Raw genomic sequence first — 15,222 nt, forward strand, 5'->3', positions numbered from 1 at the left:
CAACCAGTCCATCCTAAAGGAAGTTAGTCCTGAATATTCATTGGAAGGACTGATGTTGAAGCTGAAACTCCAATACTTTGTCAACTTGTTGCAAAGAACTGACTCATTGGAAAAGACCCTGATGCTGGGAAAGATTGAAGGTAGAAGGAGAAGGGGACAACAGAGGATGAGATGGTTGAATGGTGTCACTGACTTGATGGACATGAGTTTGGGCAAGCTCTGGGAGTTGGTGATGGACAGGGAAGCCTGGCAAGATGCAGTCCATGGGGTTGCAAAGAGTTGGACATGACTGAGCCACTGAACTGAACTGAACTTGTTTTGCAGAACAAAGCCTTGATTATTTTCCCTCTTTAATTTTTTTAGTTTTGACTTAAAAATTTTTAACTTCTATTTCATTTTGTATAGAAAAACATTGTTTTTTCTTACTATGATTTAAACTGTTTTGGACTTATCTTCATAAGATACAATTTCTAACCAAGAATTCATATTTCGTTATAATAATTCCAAAACCAAAGTCTGACAATAATTATATTAGTAGTCATACTAGGAGTAGAAGTAACAGTTACCATTCATTCAACAAGTATTTGTTAAGCACCTACTATGGGCCAAGCAGCATGCTATAAATGAGAACAAAATTGTGAGACAGTTTCAAACTGTCCCTGGCCCATGGACACTGCTGTCTACTAATGATAACCAAATATTCACGCAAACAGAAATAAAAGTCAGCCCCAAAATGCAGGTATGACAGGGACTACTGATCACCAACCATGATCTAACTTCTCTCTTGACCTTTGGTGGTGGAACGTCTGAGTTACCCAGACTCATGGATGCCGGACAGAGACAAGGAGACCACATCCTCCTTCTAATAAAGAGAGTCTTCTATTTACTAAGCACTTATGTAACACTCTCTGAATGCTAGCCGCTCTTCTAGTCCCTTACACATACAGGGTGATTTTGGTCTCTCACGAGCCCTTTTTGGGTACAGACTATTATTCTCCTCCTATACCATTGAATATTTAAAGGTCATGTACCTCTTAAGAGAGGAATTGGGTTACAAATCTGGTCAGTCAAGCTTCAGAGTCAATGCTTTTAATCATTCACTAGGGTTTCTGTATAAAGATCTCCGTTATTGTACATGGGTATGTACATGTGATCTATGTGTGTAAATGCAAACCTGAAAGTGTACATGTCTGTATATATGTGTCTGTCTGTGTGTGTCTATGTGTCCATATCTGTCTGTGTGTGTACAGAAGTCCATTATCTCACTTAGATCAACACCAGTCCTTTAACTTGATACTGCAAATCCAACCCTTCCTCCTTACCCTATAGGATAAACTCAGTGGCCATCTTCAGTTATTAGCTATAGACATCAGTTAATCAAATGCCTAGATTGGGAAATGGATTATACTCCATTTAAAGTTATTATAAAATACTGGCTCTAGTCCTTGTGCACTACACTATATCTTTGTGTCTTATTTATTTTTATGCTTAGCAGTTTGTACTTAATTTCTCTTGAAAAACTAACTGAAGCCATAGGTTATTCAGACGATCATGACTATTCAGATTACATGGTCCCAGTTTTCAAAGGAATCTGTGATATCTCATCTCGTAACTTCAGCTGCTCCTGCAAACAGGACCCTCATGCTATTTTTGATACCTGAGGACACTAAAAATCTCAATCCAAACCCAATTGTGATGATTTTAGCAAGCTACTTTTCTTACTGCTGTTAACTGAAATACGCAATTCTGCGGAGGATACATATGGGAGAGAAAAAGTTATTTTCTACCACCTGATCCTCATTTGTTGGTCATCTGTGCTGAGTTGGACTTGAGCATGGCCTTCAGTGGAGTAAGTGCTGGCAGATAAGTGGGATCACATGGGGAGTGCAGGATAAGACCTCAGCATCCTTGTGCAAATGTGAACAATGCTTTACTGAGTGGTCTTCTGAGAAAAAAAAAAGCACTGTTATCATCAGCATCATTCACACATATTAACAGCTTTCCTTGGAGTTTTCACCATGTTGGTTCTTTGAACCTTGAATTATTTGCCAGGGAAGAAACTCATCCTCAGACCAACTAGCAGTGATTAGTGTGGCTCGTGGCTCTCCAAGCAGTTCCCAGTGTTGTCAGCACAGCAGGAAGGCGCCTGTCCCTAGATAGCCACTGCCTGGAGCCAGCCCAACTCTGCCTAGTGGGCCAGGCAAGGAGTAGCAGCCTAGGCTTTTGAAAAAACCTGCAGCAAGCCTCTCAGAGGTGTATTAGGTCTAGTGGGATGCTACAGGGAGAAAGTAAGAGGTATAAACTACTAGGTGTAAAATATATAAGACATAAAGATGTAATATATAGCACAAGGAATATAGTCAGTGTTTTATAGTAACTCTAAATGGAGTATAGCTTATAGAAACACTGAATCATTACGGTGTTTGGCTCAAACTCATATAATGTTATAAATCAACTATACTTTAATAAAAATAAACATTAAATCAGAGAAAGACAAATATCATATAATATCACTTATCTGGAGAATTCTATGGACAGAGGAGCCTGGGAGGCTACTGTGCATGGGGTTACAAAGAGTCAGACACAATTGAGTGACTAATACTTTCACTTTGGGGCTTCCTTGGTGGTGGTAAAGAATTTTCTTACTATGCAGGGGACCCAGGTTTGATCCCTGGGTGGGGAAGATCCCCTGGAGAAGGAAATGGTTACCCACTCCAGTATTCTTGCCTGGGGAATTCCACGGACAGAGGATCCTGGCAGGCTACAGTCCACAGGGTCACAAAGATCCTGACCCAGGGATTGAACTCCAGTCTCCTGCATTGTGGGCAGATTTTTACTATCTGAGCCACCAGGGAAGCCCACACACACACATATGTAGAATCTAAAAAAATGGTGCAAATAAACTTATTTATGAAACAGAGATAGGCTCACAGACATGGAAAACATGGTTACCAAGGGGATAATGAAGGTAGGGGGAGAGAGAGACACACTAGGAGTTTGAAATTAACATATACACCCTGCCATGTGTAAAATACATAAGTAACAAGGACTTATTGTACAACACAGGGAACTATATTCAATATCTTGTAAAAACCTATAATAGAAATATATATATATATGTATGAATCACTTTGCTTTACACCTGAAACTAACACAAGTTTGTAAATTAACTATATTTCAATTTAAAAAAATGGTTGAAAAGCAATCAATTTTTAAAAAGCTAAAAAAAAAACAAGCGGAATAAAACATGCAGTTTGCTTCTTCTCCATTTTCTGCTTTTCCCTTTTAAAGTATCAATGTACAAATGGCCATTTCACTATCTAGAAGGGGCCTTACTAAGAGATGTGGGTAAGAGATGTAAGAGATGTGGGTTTGATCTCTGGATTGGGAAGATCGCCTGGAGGAGGGCAAGGCAACCCACTCCAATATTCTTGCCTGAAAAATCCCAGGGACAGAGGAGCCCAGTGGGCTACAGTCTACAGGGTCACAAAGAGTCAGACACAACTGTAGCGACTTAGCACAACCTATTGTTGACCCGAAGCCATGCTGATAACATAAACAATCAATATCATTTTGGACATTATATATACTGTGTTCTTACAGTAAGCTAGAGAAAAGAAAATATTATTATAAAATCACAAGGAAGAGAAAATACATTTACAGTATTGAACTGTATTTATTGATACCATAAGTTTACATTGTCTGTCTACAAGAAAAGTTGTCTGTCAGTACCTATACCAATATTGTTTTATATGACACAAAACACAATAAGTGTTATATTATTACTAACACTAGGCATAAAACACAAAAATATACTGTGAAAAAGAAATTTATGTTTATTTACAGGTACGCATGTACTAGAGGACCTCCCATATGGCACTAGTGGTAAAGAACCTGACTGCCAAGGCAGGACACTTAAGAAACACAGGTTCGATCTCTGGGTTGGGGAGGTCCTCTGGAGGCGGGCATGACAACCCATTCTAGTATTTCCTGGATAATCCCACGGACAGAGGAGCCTGGCAGGCTACAGCCCATAGGGTTGCAGAGTCAGAAACTGAAGTGACTTAGCACACACGTATGCATAATAATGTATTTTTTAAGACAAAGTTATAAAATAATAAGAAAACTAACACATTATTAATTGTATATGAAGTATCACTCACCTTATGCCTATGTAAAGAGAGACTAGTACTACATGTATCTTATGCATTCCCAATATGCCTAATTTTTCTTAATTTCTTGATCTTTCTAGGCTATGCGATTCATCTGTGAGGTTTTTCAAATTGCTGCAAATCTCCAAAAAATTTTTTTCAATATATTCACTGAGAAAAAAATCTGTGTATAAATGGACCTGTTGAATTCAAACCTATGTTGTTCAAGGGCAGTCTGTACTTCAGAAAGAAAGAACAGCAACACAGAAGCAATATCTTGGATCTCAGATGTGCTTAGGAATGTGAGCAAAGAAAAACTGGGAACTATGGGAATAAAATCAAACGTACTTTGACTGTATAGACCAACAGGAGTAATTATGATGACTTATAGCATAAAGAACACTGCAGAATTAAAACCCAGTACAGGAAAACCATAATATACAAGACAGGATGTAGGGTGATAAGAATTAGAGCAATATTGATTTTCTCTTAATTATTCAGGAGGAGGAGGAAATATTGATTAATATTTTTAAAAAGTAATTGCAGTTAAAAATTCTGATTAGTTTGGAATTAAAAAAAGAAAGTATAAAAATTGAATATCTATCTTCCAAACAAGTAGCAGTAAAAAGAGAACTGAACTCAGTAGAGTACTATAATATGAAGAATTCTTTAGAAAGAAAATTGATAAAGAAATGGAGGTGGAATTGGATGAGTTGAGAAAGTGGAGGCAGGGAGAATTATTAATGAAACGAAGCATAAGCTTTGTGTCCAGAATTATGTTGGAACCAGTTCCTGGAATAGTAGATAAGGCTGGAGCTTATCATGGCAGGCCCTGAAGGACAGGATGTGGAGTCTGGGCATTATTGGAAAGATGGTTGAGAAGTTTGTGATCAGATCTGTAGCTGAGTTAGAACAATGTGGAAGTAGATTCAGTGGGAAAACACTAGTGGTGGTATACCAGGAATGCTTTCAGTCGCAAGTCAGGATACTTCTCAAAGGAGCTGATAAAAGCGTGGTTGTGTTTGTCATGCAGCTCAAGCTGTGCTGGTTGGGATCAGATGTTCATCCCTCTCCAGGGGATCTTCCCTTCCCAGGGATCGAACCTGTGTCTCCTGCATTGCAGGCAGATTCTTTACCTGCTGAGCCACCAGGGAAGCCATCATTATATCTACAAAGACCCCCAACTCTTTCTGTTGCTTTGCTCCACTCTGCTTAGCACACGTTATGGGCTTTAAGCTTCACAGCCACAGTGTGACTGCCAGCTTCATGTATCATAACCTCAAATGAGAGCAGAAATCAGGGGTGTAATTAGGGCAAAGGACAACTTCTCCTTGTGTTGCTTTCACTTTTAATCGATGTATTAATCTGTCAGGGCTGCCCTAACAGAGTGTCACAAACTGGTGGCTTAAAATAACAGCAGTGTGCTCTCTTACAGTTCAGAGAAGTTTGAAAATAAGGCTTTGGTAAAGCCATGCTCCCACTGAAGGCTCTGGAGAGCATTCTTTCTTCCCTCTTCCTAACTTCTGGAGGTTGACAGCAATCCTCGGCATTCCTTGGCTTGTAGCTACCTACTCTGTCCTCACATGTCCTTCTTCCCTGAGCGTCTCTCCTCTGTGTCTGTATGTCAGAATCTCCCTCTCCTTTCTCCTTATAAAGACACCCATCACTGGATTTAGGACCCCCTCTGACCCAATCTGACCTCATCTTAACTTTATAATCTGCAGAGGTTGTATCTCCAAATGAGGTCACATTCACACATACTGAGGTTAGGACTTGAAAATAACTTTTTGAGGGAGACAATTCAACTCACTGTAATCCAGGGATCAAAATATTTTTCTCAGAAGTGCCCAGCAGGCATCTTGTGTGAATCAATCACACAAGTTCTGAATCACAGACCCGTCCTTCACCAGGGGTGTACACTTCTTCTATGGATGTCAACAGCTTTCTGGTTGATACCTAATAAAAATCTGGATTAAAATAACAAAGGAGAGGAGAAGTGGGTCTTCCAGGGTCTATTATATAGGGAGACAAGATGGGAAGCTATATATAAAGAGAGACAAGTGACTGAACTTAAAAAGGAGGCATAACATATGAGCAACTTATACGGTGATGGACTTAATACATCTTGGAAACTACAATTATAAGCACAAGAGAATCCATGAGCAAGGATGAGAGCAACCTAGACTCTAGAAAGCAAGAGACTCTGAATTTGACATTGAATGAGTGAGTAGAGGATGATTTGGAAAAGGTAATATCCAAGCTATGGGCTTCCCTGGTGGCTCAGACCATAAAGAATCTGCCTGCAATGCAGGAGACCCGGGTTCGATCCCTGCGTCAGAAAGATCCCCCTGAAGAAGCTAATGGCTACCCACTCCAGTATTCTTGCCTGGAGACTTCCATGGACAGAGGAGCCTGGCAGGCTATAGCCCATGGGGTCACAAAAAGTGGACAGAACTGAGTGACTAACACTTTCACTTTCATGTCTTTCAACCAAGCTATGGAGAGATGTGGGCACCAGTGAAGCCAAACTTCTCTTTCCTTTTATTTGTAACCTCCACCTCCAGTCCTCCATGCCCACTCATCGGCCCAAAGTGGGAAGTGTATTTCCAGCTTCAACAAATGCCTGGCAAGAGCAGCTCTTGAGGAAGATCCGCAGCACATGCCACGGGGACTGGAAGGCTTCTGGATGATGTGTTGCTTTTGTTTGGGGGATGAACATCAAGAGTGCCTGAGAAGCAACGGTGGGAACTGCCACGTTCTCGTCTTGACTGTATTTGGACATAGTACTTTGACCATTCCTAAGGCCCTATCTCCATCTACCTGAGTGCCTGGGATGAAATGTACACACTGGGTTTTTCTGTTAGTCACTGACTTGGTTGGCCTCCAGTTGGAAGGAGTGAGGATGATGTTGGAAGCTGAAGTCATCCTTTGGATTCTGGTAACCTGGCTGGAGAATCTGCATACTTGGAAACCAGCACATTCATTTCCAGAAAGTCAAGGTTGGTAAATTAGTTCCTCATCTATTTCATTCTCAAATCCCCTTCATGACAGCTTATATGAAGTTCAAGGAAAAACTTTCCAAGTCTTTCATTTAAAACATATAGTAGATTTTATATTAGCACTGAGAAATGGTCTATGTAACTTCATTTCCTCCTGCTTTTTTTGACCTCTGGTTCTCTTCCTGCGTGTTTCATCCACACTAAACTTTCTACAAAGTTTTCCCTGAGACTTGATCTGGAGGAAACAATACATGGTGACCTGACTCATTTTACCGGCCTTGTTTATGTCAGAAATTATCTAGTTGACCCAGAGGCCTTAGTAGCCTTATGTCCTTGTTGTTTAGTTGCTAAGCCATGTCTGACTCTTTGCGACCCCAGGGACTGCAGCATGCCAGGCTTCTCTGTCCTTCACCATCTCCCAGAACTTTTTTAGTATATGTGCTGCTGAAGGGAACACATATCTCCCTGAGTTTGCTCAAACTCATGTCTGTTGAGTCAGTGATGCCATCCAACCTTCTCATCCTCTGTCACCCGCTTCTCCTCCTGCCTTCAATCTTTCCCAGCATCAGGGTCTTTTCCAATGAGTCAGCTCTTGGCATCAGGTGGCCAAAGTATTAGAGCTTCAGCTTCAGCATCAGTCCTTCCAATGAATATTCAGGACTGCTTTCCTTTAGGATCAACTGATTTGATCTCCTTGCAGTCCAAGGAACTCTCAAGAGTCTTCCCCAGCACTACCTTAGTAGAAGATAAAAGAACACAGAGCCAGTTATCCCCATTCTTCACATACAAAGACTGTGTTTTAGACAAAGGAATTTGAAGACTTGACTGGGTTGCCCAATTTTTGGTGTGCAGTCTGGGGGATAATTTACCCATGCTTCCATTCTCTGAGATGAAGGGGCAGCCTTTAGCTTTTCTGCGGGTAGACATAGGCCTTGAGGAAGAGAATTCAAATTTTAACCCATTTAGGGGCTTCCCTGGTGGCTCAGTGGTAAAGAATACACCTGCCAAGGCTGGAGACATGGGTTAGTTGGATCCCTGGTCCAGGAAGATCCCACATTCTTCTGAGCAACTACGCCCAGGAGCCACAACTACTGAGCCTGTGCTCCAGAGCTGGGGGTCCGCGGCGAGAGAAACCACCACAATGAGAAGCCAGGCACCACAACTAGAGAGTAGCCCCCACTCACCACAGCTAGAGAAAAGTCCATGGGCAGCAAGGAAGACCCAGCACAATAAATAAACACATAAATGAAATTCTTTTAAAAAGTTAACTGATTTAAAATGCACATACATTGAATTGAAATATGTTATCTGAAAGCACTGAATGCATATCTGCCATATAGAACATGATCTATTACTACTATAAAATTTAACTTTCTGCCTCCCAACCCCTATAATCAAAGCTACGGTTTTTCCAGTAGTCATGTATGGATGTGAGAGTTGGACCATAAAAAAAGGCTGAGAGCCAAACGATTGATGCTTTTGAGCTGTGGTGTTGGAGAAGACTCTTGAGAGTCCCTTGGACTGCAAGGAGATCAAACCAGTCCATTCTAATGGAAATCAGTCCTGAATATTCATTGGAAGGACTGATGCTGAAGCTGAAGCTCCAATACTTTGGCCACCTGATGCAAAGTGTTGACTCATTTGAAAAGACCCTGATGCTGGAAAAGATTGAGGGCAGGAGGAGAAGGGGGCAACAGAGGATGAGATGGTTGGATGGCATCATCGAGTCAATGGACTTGAATTTGAACAAACCCCAGGAGATGGTGGAGGACAGGGAAGCCTGGGCATGCTGCATTCCATGGGGTCACAAAGAGCTGGACACAACCGAGTGACTGAACAACAACTTCTCTATTATAACTTAAGTGCAGATTTTTGTATTACTATTTAGATGCAGAATTTTCACACATTGGAGTTTAAATGCAGTCATGTGACACTATCATCTGAGCTGGAAATGATTTTCTCTCTCCTGAGCTGCTGTGAACCTTCTTTCCCTTCTCTGATTGTTGGCAGTTTGTGTGTGAGGAAGAGCATAAGCTCAGCCTTCTCACCTTCATTCCCTGAGAAAATTTTGAATCCGTGTTTGAAAACTTTGTGTACTCTAGTGTGCAAGGAAATAAAAGTGAACTGAAGTCTGAGGAACTGAGTTAATAATTCATTTTATCATCTAGGAAGATTGATTCTTGCATTTACTACCACTCTCCTTGGGGTCCCTGGTGGAGCATGTCACCCTTCTGAATCCATCCTCCAGTTATTACGGTAAATTCAAGATTATTAAGATGGAGAATCTCTAGGTTTCTTTTCCAGCTACAGAGATGGTTGTTGGCTGAATTATGTCCCCTCAAAACTCATATGTTGAAATCCTAACCCCTAAAACTTCAGAATGTGATCCTCTCTGAAGATAGGATCTTTACAGAGGCAATCAAGCTAAAATGAGAACATGAAGCTGGATCCTAATCCAATATGACCCATGTCCCTATGAAAAAAGGATATTTGGACACAGAGAAATGCAAAGAAGGAATAGCATGTGAAGAGACAGGGAGCAAACAGTCATCTGCAAGCCAAGGATACTGGCCTTAGACGGAACCAGTGCTCTTGATGACACCTTGATTTCTGACATCTGGCCTGGCCTTCAGATCTGTGACCCCATACATTTCTGTTGTTTCAGCTGCCCAGTCTGTGGTACCTTGTTCTGGCAGCCTTAGCAAACCATACAGTGTTCTATGACTCCACTCTGTTTAATTACATCACTGTAAATTTAATACTAATGAATAACATTTTTGTCAATGCTTTCATATCCTAATCTTACTGAATTCTGGCTGTTGTGTGAGATAAGGATCATTCTCCTAGTCTCTTGGTGGTTAGACACTCACCGCAATTTAAAGATGAGGAAAGATGGGCTCAGGTGGGACTAGACCAGTCACCCACTGTCATAGGACAATTCTGGGTCACAAGACATGGCCTGCTTCCAAGGTTCATGTTCTAGCTTCTCCTTCATGCTCCCCTGTGAAGGATGGTAAGAACTCACTTTATAATTATAACCAGCAAATCCATGCTTTATAAAAACAGGGGTCATATATTTGTACAATGAAATACTATTTAGTCATAAAACAGGATGAAATAATGCCATTTGCAGCAAAATTGATGGACCTAGAGATGATCATACTAAGTGAAGTAAGTCAGAAAGAGCAAGGCAAACAACATAAGATATTGCTTATATGTGGAATCTAAAAAAAAATGATACAAATGAAGTTATTAACAAGACAGACCCACAGACATAGAAAGCAAACTCATGATTACCAAAGGGGAAAGGGTAGGGGGAGGGATAAATGAAGTGTTTGAGATAAACCTATACACGCTACCATATATAAAACAGATAATCAATAGGGACTGACTATATAGCCAGGGAACAATACTCAATATTCTTTAAATAAAGTATAAGGGAAAAGAATCTGAAAAAGACTATGTATTAATATATGTGTATAAAATTGAATCACTTTACTAAGCTCTTAAACTAACACAACATTGCAAATCAGCTATAAGTTGAATTTTAAAAAATAGGGATCACAAAAGTTAAGGTAGCTGTCCTGGGAACTTACATAAACACTCTAAGCAAAGAAAGTTAGGGCTGACTATATGGGCACTTGTGCTTGAACAGAGCAAATATGGCAAGAATGCTTGCTTTATCAGTGTATCACATTTGTTTGCCTCTTCAGCCCAATTTGGCTGAAAAGATGATCATAGCGGCCAAAAACCGCAAGATGAAGGAAGGCACAGATCTCTCAGGAAAAAAAAAGAAATTCTGAGTAAAATACCTAGTCGGTTCCAAACTGGTAAATGCACAGCTCGGGGGAGCACCCTTTAATGCATGAAGACAGGCGTTTACTGCCCTCACAATGAGGACAGAAGCGAGAAGATGGTGCTGGAGGGGCTGCTGGCTGGTATAAACTCCTGGACAGCAATTTGGTAGCACATCTCAAAGACCTCTACTGTCTTTGACCCCATAATTCTACTTCTAGGAATTTATCCTGACCTGTCGAAGATAGGAGAAAATGTGTGTATAAAAATGTTCTGAGCAGCTTAGGTAACTTCTTCAGGGGACAGAAGAGGAACGTGGAGGGGGGATAGTAGACATGGTCTCGCGGGAAACTTGATAAACTGGGAGCTAACACTGAGGGCTGCAGATCAGGCACTGATTATCATACAATCGTGGTGAAAGTTGTTGTGATAATGTTTATATCTACAAGCATGCAAAGATGTCCATGATATAGCTTAACTAAAAATAAAAAAACATATACACTCGTAGGGTATATAACCCGACCCCATATATACACATGTATGTTGTTGTTATTCAGTCGCTAAGTCATGTCTGATTGTTTGCAACCCCATAGACTGCAGCACCCCAGGCTTTCCTGTCCTTCGCTGTGTCCTGGAGTTTGCTCAAACTCATGTCCATTGAGTCAGTGATGCTATCTGACCATCTCATCTTCTGCCACCCTCTTCTCGTTTTGCCTTCACTCTTTCCCAGCATCAGGGTCTTTTTGAATAAGTTGGCTCTTCTCATCAGGTAGCCAAAGCATCGGAGGGAGCTTCAGCTTTGGCAACAGTCCTTCCAATGAATATTAAGGTTTGATATCCTTTAGGATTCACTGGTTTGATCTCCCTGCAGTCCAACCAAGGGACTCCCAAGAGTCCTCTCCAGCACCACCATTCAAAAGCATCAGTTCTTCAGTGCTCAGTCTTCTTTATGGTCTAACTCTCACATCCATACATGACTACTGGAAAAACTATAGTTTTGACCATATGGACCTTTATCTTCATCTGCAAAGTGATGTCTTTGCTTTTTAATATGCTGCCTAGTTTTGTCATAACTTTCCTTCCAAGGATCAAGTAGCTTTTAATTTCATGGCTGCAGTCACTGTCTGCAGTGATTTTGGAGCCATGAAAATAAAATCAGTCACTTTTTCCATCATTTCCCCATCTATTTGCCATGAAGTGATTGGATCGGATGCCATGATCTTCATTTTTTGAATGTTGAGTTTTACACCAACTTTTTCACTCTCCTCTATCATCAAGAGGCTCTTTGGTTCCTCTTTCCTTTCTGCCATTAGAGTGGTGTCATCTGCATATCTGAGGTTATTGATATTTCTCCCAGCAATCTTGATTCCAGCTTGTGCTTCATCCAGCCTAGCATTTCTCATGATGTATTCCGCATATAAGTTAAATAAGCAGGGTGACAATATAGAGCCTTGACGTACTCCTTTCCCAATTTGGAACCAGACCATTGTTCCATTTCTGGTTCTAACTGTTGCTTCTTGACCTGCATAAAGATTTCTCAGGAGGCAGGCAAGGTGATCTGGTAGTCGCATGTCTTTCAGAATTTTCCACAGTTAGTTGTGATCCACATGGTCAAAGGCTTTAGCATAGTCAGTGAAGCAGAACTTCTTAGACAGTCATCATCCTGTTGTGTCCTCAGGTGGTGGAGGGGACAAATGAGATCTCTATGGTCTCTTTGATGAGGACACTAATTCCATCACAGGGTCTACATCATCATGACCTAATAACTTCCAGGGGCTCCACCTTCTAACATCATCACACTGAGGATCGTGATTTCAGCATACAAATTTAAGGGGGAACTCAAGAATTTGGTTTATGACAGATTCCATGATGACCATCCACATGAGGGAGGGTAATAGGCTTCCCTCAACCTACCAATGCAAATGCTCATCTCACCCAGAAAGATTCTCACAGACACACCCAGAATAATGTTTGGCCCAATGTCTGGGCACCTCATGGCCAGGTCAAGTTGAGATATAAAATTAGCCAACACATTGTCTAACATACAAATATGTCTCCATGGGCAGAAGCCACTGAGCCCACACATCCTAGGGTGCTGTTACCGCATGTCCTCTAGAGTCTAGATCCCCTGGGCTGGCTTTCTCTCTTGGGGCTACTCCATAATGTGGGGCCACAATAGACCTTGACAATATGGAAGACCATGACTTAGTTATTGGAATGTACTTCTACATATTTGATTTGAATTAAAAACTGTATGCAGCAGATGTACACTATCAGATCCAAATGATTCAAATTTTAAAATGCGTGGCTTAAATTCTTCCCTGACCCTTATGCAGTACATTATCAGTCGATTTATGGTTTGGTGAGGTTTAGTGAGCTGTTGTCACCATCTGGTTGGCTGCCCCATACTGGTATTCCACTCAGATTATGGTCTCAAAAGCTGGGTGGTGAAGTCATTTACCTATTCTCCCTTAGGTGCTCCTGGCAATTTTGGTGCCAAAAATAAAGACCATGGTACAGTTTTCCTAGTTGGTCCCTGAATGCATGGTTCTACCCAGGTGGCTCAAGTGGTAAAGAATCTGCCCCAAACTGCAGGAGACTCAGGTTTGCTCTCTGGGTCAGGAAAATTTCCTTGAGGAGGACATGGCAACCCACTCCAATATTCTTGCCTGGAGACTCCCATGGACAGAGGAGCCTGGCGGACTACAGTCTATAGGGTTGCAATGAGTTGGACACAACTGAGCATGCTTGCACTCACACCCTAGCTCAGGAAACAGCGTGACTCTCTCAAGGCAGAATTGGGACCAGGAATGACACTACACTCAGGGGCTAGGAGAAGTACCTGTGCTTTGGAGCAGGACTCCAGAGATGCTGGGAGAGTGGACAGATCCAGTATCCAAGGAGTCCTAGGGTCTTGTCAACTCAGAAGCTGAGCAGTGTTGGTTTCCTAATCAGGGGGTAGATTGCAGTTCTGGGGGGTCAAATGGAACTCAGGACTGGAGCGTGGGGCTGTGGTCACTAGGGACACCTATTCATGGACAGTGGGGTCTACGGAGGAGGGTGGCGCAAGACAGGTGGTGCAGGGGGCAGGGGAAGGGCTCAAATGCGTTCTGGCAGAATTGAGGTCCGCATCTAGCCCAGAGGTTCTCAACGGTGATTTTGTAGTGTCTGGAGACATTTGGGGGCATCGTATTGTAGAGAGAGGGCTACTGGCATCTAGTGGGTAGAGATCAAGTCCTGAGTCGCTCGGTCGTGTCCAACTCCTTGCAACCCCATGAACTGTAGCCCACCAGGCTCCTCTGTCCATGGGGAATCTTCAGGTAAGAATACTGGAGTGGTTTCCTTCTCCAGGAGATCTTCCCAACCCAGGGATCGAACCCAGGTCCTTGCATTGTAGGTGGATTCTTTACTGTCTGAGCCACCAGAGTAGAGATCAAGGGTGCTGTTAAAATCCTATGTACCCAGTATCAGCCATGTATATGTATTTATGTGTACACACACACTCACACGCTCACACTCACACTGGCTTCCCAGGTGGTGCTAGTGGTAAAGAACCCACCTGCCAATGCAGGAGACCTAAGATACCCTGGAGGAGGCCATGGGAACCCACTGCAGTATTCTTGCCTAAAGAATCTCTAGGGACAGAGGAGTGTGGTAGACTATAGTCCGAAAGGTTGCAAAGAGTTGGACACGACTGAAGTGACTGAGCATGCACAGGCACACACACACACATACAAAGTGTGCCCACACAGACCAGGAGTATGGAGGCTTGTAGACTGGGACAGCAAAGATTGGAGGAAGAGAGTTTAGAGGTGGAGCAGAGTATAGAGGGAGGGGAAGAGCTTAGAGGGGTAGGGGCTAGGCTGGGGGCAACACAGAGCCTGGGAGCCACCACCGAGGGCTGCAGGCTTGGCCCAACTGGCAGGAAAAGGGAGGTGATTGGCAGGGGCCCACTGCTGACAAGGAGGTTGTATTTGAAGGCTAGGTCTGGGGTGCTTCTTACCAAGATCCACTGAACTCAGTGGAGGGAGAAGAACGTGAGGATGTAGACCCCACCTCAGGCAGGAAGGACTCAGGGTCGGGGGGACCATGCTAAAATATGGGATGTCATCTGGGGACCCATTTAGAAGAGCTAAAGGCGAGGGTAATGAAGCAAAGGCACAGACCCCTGAAAGCCCAGAGAGGGAACACGTGAAAACTTGTGCACAAGACCCATTTCGGGGGCTTTCTCTTTACCTCCAGCCATCCTCTCCTCTTTGTGCACAGGCTCTCCTGCC

At 42.4% G+C, this 15,222-nt stretch overlaps 1 long non-coding RNA gene across 1 annotated transcript in view; it reads right to left on the bottom strand.

Moving 5' to 3' along the window:
• LOC145532901 (uncharacterized) overlaps positions 1 to 15,222 on the bottom strand; it is a 29,961-nt gene extending 14,739 nt beyond the window's left edge. The window contains exon 1 of the long non-coding RNA XR_014073698.1: positions 15,182 to 15,222. This is a non-coding gene — a long non-coding RNA (uncharacterized LOC145532901). The remainder of the gene's footprint in view (positions 1 to 15,181) is intronic.

The sequence above is a fragment of the Giraffa tippelskirchi genome, chromosome 2, assembly GCF_054371585.1.
Source record: "Giraffa tippelskirchi isolate mGirTip1 chromosome 2, T2T-mGirTip1v1.2.pri, whole genome shotgun sequence".
Classification (NCBI taxonomy): domain Eukaryota; kingdom Metazoa; phylum Chordata; class Mammalia; order Artiodactyla; family Giraffidae; genus Giraffa; species Giraffa tippelskirchi.